This window comes from the organism of the source record quoted next, unplaced genomic scaffold (assembly GCF_019419815.1).
Source record: "Pyrus x bretschneideri cultivar Hongxiangsu unplaced genomic scaffold, Pyrus_bretschneideri_v1 Contig49, whole genome shotgun sequence".
In the NCBI taxonomy this organism is placed as follows: domain Eukaryota; kingdom Viridiplantae; phylum Streptophyta; class Magnoliopsida; order Rosales; family Rosaceae; genus Pyrus; species Pyrus x bretschneideri.
The window spans coordinates 338,905-346,367 of NW_025999786.1; the positions used below are offsets into that span (position 1 = coordinate 338,905).

General features: G+C 35.9%; 1 pseudogene; it reads right to left on the reverse strand.

Annotated features, from left to right (window-relative positions):
• Window positions 1-3,094: 3,094 nt before the first annotated feature.
• Window positions 3,095-6,824, reverse strand: LOC103956115 (annotated as a pseudogene).
• Window positions 6,825-7,463: the final 639 nt, after the last annotated feature.

The window sequence follows — 7,463 nt, forward strand, 5'->3', positions numbered from 1 at the left end:
TCATCAATAATACATTGTCTTTCACATTTCCCTGTCCACAAGACCACCTTCCTAGCCCTCAAATGGATTGCATGTTAGAAATACTGTAAATTCTATTCTTTTGGATGGAGGTCAAAGTTCATGTTGTTAAGGTCGGAGGCTAAAAAGAGAGTGTATTCGATATTCTATAAATTCAATCCTTTTGGTGGGTGACCAAGGGGAGGCGACATCTCAGAACACATATGCGAAATCTAAATAGTACACAGTAGTCATCCCCGATATGTCTTCTAGTGAAATTAACTCTAGTAAGCGGAATATCGTTGCAAATTGGAGACCTTTACTTTTGGGGGGACATCTCCAAGGGCAACCCAAGTCTTTTTCCATGTAGGCACGCATAGATCAGGATTGAAAGATGAACCTGTTGTCAACAAATCTCCATTTGTTTTTTTTTTTTTTAAACAAACGATGTTATCTATGTTAAGAGGGGAAAGTGAGCTTAGCCTTAAAATGGGCTAGCATGAATGTGATTCAAATTTGCCTAGCAAGAATTGAATCTAATACCTCTCACTTACAAGTAAAGAGAAATATCATTAGACCGTAGTACTAAATGGCAAAAAAATGTATACTAAATCAAAAGGAATACATCTACTTTTTGTTGGGTAGTCATATAAATACGTACATAGAAAATATTTGCAATTAAAATAAAATGAAAGAAATTGAATAGACATGGAGAGTACCCAACAACATATTGTTGATATTTTGATTTGCAAAACATATGGAAAGCTATTATTAACAATCCATAAAAGATTCCATACACTCCAAACAACAACAATAATAATAAAGTCTTATCTTGCTAAGTGGTGTCGGTCGTATGAATCTTAGAACGTCATTGTGCTCGGTTACCACCTTTAAGTATTCTGTTACCTCCAAGTACTTCATGTCATTTCTTAGAGTCTCTTTCTAACTCTTCCTAGGTCTTCCTCTACCCATTTTGCATCCAACCTATGTCTCATAATTGCATCTTCTAACCCGAAAATCTATAGGTCTTCGGTTCACATATTTAAACCATCTTAACCAATTTTTTTCTCATCTTGTCTTTAGTTGTAGCCACTCCTACTTTACCTTAGATATCCTTGTTCTTAATCATATATTTTCTTGTGTGTCTACACATCCAACAAAATATTCTCATCTCCATTACAATCATTTTTTTGCACGTGTTAATGCTTGACCAACTAACATCTGTGCCATAAAAGCATTACTAGTCTTATTGTTGTCCAATAAAATTTTCTCTTGAGTTTTAGTGGCATACATTGGTCACACAACATACTCAATACACTCATCTACTTCATCCATCCAGCTTGTATTCTATGGTTAAGATCTTCACCCAATTGTTCGTTCTTTTGTTGGATAGATCTAAGATAACGAAAGCGATCACTCTTTGGTACTTCTTGATCTTCACCCCTTGCCCTCATTTGGACCTCTATTCCCAGTGAACTTGCACTCTATAGACTTTGTCTTTGACCAACTTAGGCAAAGACCTTTAGTTTCCAATACTTCCCACCAAAGGTTAAGTTTCACATTTACTCCCTCCTGCTTTCATCTATCAACACTATATTATATGTGGAAAGTATACACCAAAAAATATCATCTTAAATATGTCTCATTAACTCATCCATTACCAATGCAAAAAAGTAAGGACATTAAAAAAAAAAAAATGTAAAAATGCACTTAGAAAAGTAAAATGACTTTTTTTGAAGGGAATTGATATTAACACTCTAAAAATCTCATTTGGCACTCCAAATTGTCTATAATTAGAAAGAAAAATACATTTATGAGGAGTGTAGAATGAGATTTTTGGAGTGGTAATAATAGTTTCCTTTTTGAATTGCCCATAAAACTTATTTTCATACATTCAATTCTCCTCTTCGAAAACACAAAAGTTTAATTTTTTTTTCACTTACTAAATATTTGGGACATGGTTTTAATGGTTGTTTCTTGATTTGGGTTTCATTAGTTTGCATGCAAGAGGATAGTTGGGAGATCAGATGGGGTTCGACGCAAACATCTAAAATTTGTTGAAAAATCAGCAAGCATTAGTGGAAATTAAGCTGATAACAGTTAGTTTTTTTTCTTTTTTTTTTGATAAATCCTTTCCATAGAAAGGAAGAAATTTTATTGCAAAAGTAATTTATAAGACAAAGGCCTACAAAAAAATATTAACAAAACAAAAAAGGCCACCCAAGCTAACTTAAAAAAGCCCAACCAAGAGCCCAAAGATACAAAGCACCAGAACGTGCTAGATTCATCCCACCGTCGCAACAGTTCTTCTTGATTAACCGAATTCGATTTCCCAATTGATGCCACAACTCCCACCAAGCAGCATCGCAAAGATGAAATGAAGTGATACCTCATCGCCCAGCCACGAACGACGCACCGGCCTTGGCCAAAACTTGAAAGAAGTCTGTGTGATTACCACGAACAACATTGCCAACAAAGATAGACAGAGAGAAGAAAGTGGTGTTGTAAACACCTGAGCTGGCTTAACCCTCGAAACTCTACACACCCCTTGAAAGAATGCATCAAAATGTGTTGAAAGCTGACTACAGACCGGATCAAAAGAAGTCGAAGAAGATGGACGCCCATAAGGTATAATGGATTGGTTAAAACGGGAAGGATAGATGGGGAAAGAGGTAGCAAAAGGAATGAAAGGAGGAAATAGAAAGAAAAAGGCCAGTTCCTCACTATAATTGAAATGAGCATTTTGCTTATTATAATGAGACAGTTGAAAAGAAGTTGTTAAATCTTTTGAGTGTACATCGTACAGAACCATCTGCAACAATATTAAACATATGATACAAGAGAATACATTTTACAAGCTGACCTCCAAGGTCAAAAAAGGGGGGAACTATAAACCAAGTAAAGAAACAAAACCATCAAAAGAATAGGCTAGTCTCCAATGAGAAACCTCTACCTTTTTCCCTTGGTTGTCCGTAAGTGCTCAACCAAAATCTCTGATCTAGGGCAAAGTAGAATGATATTATTGCCCATGAACTTAGAAAGCAATACAAAACAAGAAAGAATGTGAAAGGACATACTGCAAATCTAGATGCATTCCTCAAATGCGGAGGTAGCCCCTTCTTTCTTGAACTCCAATTCCATGGGTTTTCTTTAGGAATGACTTCCTGTTGAGGGACCAGCTCCTCTTCATGACTCTTCTTCTGTGCCAAACAATTATTCGGGTATAAAGAACAGGAAAGTTGAAGCAGAGAAGTGCCAAAAGAAGCATAGCTACACAGAGTAACATGACATTACGGAAACCATCTTTCAACGTTGGATCTTTTTGTCTCGTCCATGGAACTGCCCCCACATTCATGCTAAACATTGCAAGGGATACAAGGGTTTGTTGTCAAATGCTTCGTGCTTACAGTGGAACATATAAGGATGCCTCACAAAAACCTGCCAATGAAAATTTATGCTAACAAACAACTTTACCTCCAGTAATGATGGATAAAGGAAGGAATGTTATAGAGAGGAAAGAGAGACAATACAGTTTCCTGTTTATCTGCTCAGCTTGCCAGGTGTCTAGACCAGTCTGTATTGCCGTGACACGATTTGCTATAAAGCCTACATTCTCCTTTAGTCTCCTTAACTGTCTGATCAGCTCTTTAAGTGAGGCAATATCTTCACTCGAAAACCATTGTTTTGAGGAACATCTTTCTTTGACATGAGGAAAAACTTGCTCCCTATGAGGTCAGTAAAATTAAAAGGACAATCAAGAAGGTTTATCCCACATGGTCATTCCTAGAATAAGAATTTACATCAGTTAGGAGTTACAATTTCTACCCCGTTCACATTCTTCTAAACAATCAAGGAGTATGTATGATATGACACATGTCTACAAACTAAGATGTTTATGTGCTATTAGGCCCAGTCTCCAAAATTGCTGATGGAAAAACAATCAAACAACAACAACAAAGCCTTATCCCACTAAGCAGGGTCGGACTATATGAATCCTAGAACGTCACTGCACTCGATTTTGTGCAATTAAGCATTTTAAACTCATGGAATTGGCTCTAGTGAAAGAACGGAAGAGCAAAATACAGTCACCCTTGTCCTAATAAGCAACCCACCGGAAGCAACCAAAATATTCCTTGGTGAATAGGGTGAAAACTCAAACTACGGACATACATACTTTAGAAAAAGGAAAAGCCAACAGACATAAAACAGGTGTTATTGGGGCTACACCTCTCGCTTTGTCAGTATACTACGAAGAATGGCATGGATTGGTAGGAAATACCATTCCAGCACAATATGAGGCGGGGTGGGCATCAGATTAGCAGGTTTATAATTGTCGGGATGCTCCAAAACATTAGGAGCATAAAACATCCAAATGGAAGAAGTTTGTAGTGCACTAGTTTCTTTGATTAGGTTGTTTGCCATTGTAAAGAGAAATAACCTCTCAAAATATGCAATAATGCTTTACTTGGTTCCTCTTTGTTCCACATTTTAAGAAAATGATGGATTGACAAACTACCTGTAGAAGCCGCTGTAGATTTAGATGCATTTTGGGTAATCTCCTATCATCCAGCATTTGTTTCTTTAAAGCAAACCCACCTGTTACAAATCAGAACACCAATGCATATTATTTGATCAAATAAAGTTCTAAATATACATAGAAGACTTTAGAAGTCTGCTTCTTTAATATAATTTTATTATTTTATTATAGCGCTAACTATGTACATTATTTGAAGGATATGCATGGTACTATATGCCGGTGGAATTTGGATTTGATCATAAACTCTTTGTTGACATGCATGGCACTTATAAACATCATGCCAGATTGATATACTACAGAAATAGGATGATATATAACTGACTTGTTGGGTTTTTCCAGCCCATGATGAGTTGTCCCAAGTTCATTAGGAATTATAGTCTTGGAGGATTAAATTGTTTACCTAATTGAAGTTGTTTTCCAATTGGAGTTGTTTTCCAGGTTGAAGTTGTTTAGCCAGTTTAAATTGTTTACCCAGTTGAAGTTGCTTTCCAAGTGGAGTTGGTTTCTCAATTGGAACCAGATTCCAACTAGGATTAGTAATCCTTATTGAAGACGACCTTTATTATGTTTAAATAAAGGGCTATTGCACTAATTTTAAAGTAGGAGCAAAATCGTTTGTTGTATACCACTCAAGGAGTTGTGAGAGAAGGGTAAAGTGTGTGTGAGAGAAAAGAAATGAAATCAAGAGTGTATTTCTTCTTCTTGTTCTTTTAGGTTTTTCGTCAAATCTTAATCCTATTCCGTTGTACTCATTATTGATATGGTGAAGATTGTTGTTGCAGTTCTGTGGAAGTAGGCACATATAGCTGAACCATGTTAATTCTTAGTGTTATTTATCTTGGTTATTTTTGTTTGAAGATTTCTGAGTTCGTTTGTTTTCCTATTCTTAAATGTGATATTCACAATACGACCCTATTTTGTTGTTTTTCTTTTATGAACTGTATAAATCTATGATACATCCTAATCAGTCATTTTTAAGCAACTACATTAACAGATAAAAAAAAAAAAAAAACAGAGGATAGAAGTTTTAGTTATTGTATATGGAATTTCACCAATTCCTAATGTCCATTCTTTTTTAACCTTTCCTCAGTGGTTTGTTACAGTAAGTCAAAGTCCTAATTACAAATGGGAGACAATACAATTACTGAAAACATTAGCAGTTTAAAATGGTGTCTAAGGAATATATACATCTTAGCAGTTCAAGATTGCATCAGTTAACTAAAAGGACAACACAGTACGTCCCACCAGTTACTGAAGGTATCCCAAATCAACAGAAATTAGAATTGCTTATAATAGAGAACAACAGTACTGATTAGAAATAAGAGGAATGAAATATGAAACTTGTAAGTTTTATAACATTTTTTGCACACTGGATGAAAAAAAAAAATTGACTAGAAATTTTTTTTTTTGGGTAACAAAATTGACTAGAAATTTGTTAGAAAAACAATATGCGCTGGGATAAACAATGAATAGACAGAAGAATGCGTTAAAATGAAATCTATTGGATGTAGTTAAACATAGTAGATGAAACTCACCTTTATCCATCTGAAGCTCAACGGAATCCAACTCTATCTCAAGTTTAGTCACAACATCTTGGAGGTGATCCACATGCGTGTCAACAATATGAACTACAAGATTTGAGACAGATTTTGGCACAAGATTATTGTCTTCCTCAGAGTGATTCATTGTCAATAAGAACTCAAGAACATGCACCCTTATGACAATCCCTTTCCTTTCCCTCTGTTCTCCTCTATGATACGAGGGGCTCTCCACATTAGGAATCTCTGAGAGAAGAGATTGACCCACCGGTGAGAAACCCAATCTAGGAACGTGGCCCAAACTCACAGTGATCACTAAATTCTCAGTAATTCTTGCGGCAATTTTAAATGTGAAATCACTGGAGGGAGGGTCGGGAGAGTTGACTCTGAAGACAAAAGCCTCATCAACATACCCACAAAATGGTCTATTGCTGACAAGAGAGAATATCCTGGAGTTTCAAAGGCGGGCAAAGAACGCCAATGAGGTATTGGGCAGACTGAGAAAGCTTTTGATGTTCTTTTGGAAGTTCAACATGGTACCAACTGAACTCATTGCCTCTACCTTCTGTTAGATCCTATTCCTTATTGTAAAACTTTCCAGAACCATTAAAGATATAGGCTTTCTTTCTCACTATCCCCCCAAAATGACTCTGGTAAGAGTGGGGCTCCCGGAAATGAGCATATTCAGAGGGCTCTCTGTCTATTTCCTCAGCCTCTTTGTTGGTGACGGGTTCCTCTTCATGAAGCTCCATAATTGTATAGCTTTTATAATATAATGATGCGAGATTTATACGCACACAAATTAAACCCTCTTTTTGTCAATTGTAGTATAAGTATAAGTAGGGATCGTTCTAGACCGGGGATTAGGAGGGCTTGTTAATCTCTTGGAAACTGACTCAAAAACGTAAAAACAATATAAAACACTAAACTAGACTCAAAGAATGTGAAACTAAACGTTAAAACATTAAGACAAACCAAAAGACTCAAAATGCTTTAAAAACACAAACTAAATTGATTTCTAACTAATTTGACAATAAAGTAAAGGGGGGATTGTGTTTGGACGAGATTAAATTAAATGGACAAATTGTAATTAAAGGCAAAACGTAAATATGAATGAGATGAAAATATGGATGATGGAATAGCCAAGGGGTTCTTCTCCACACATGTTACACTTGCATACAAGATTGATTCTCAGTTGGTCTTTCGATAAATTATGATTTCTCAACACCCCGGGTTAATTAGGTCCGCTTAAATTAACCGTCAAGTTTTCCTTAAGTTAATGAATTGGATGACATCATACGACAACCCAAAGCATTCTTCAAAAGTTCCTTACATGACATCATAATAAAGATACAATCAAAGATCATTACGTTCAATGAAAACTATAAGTG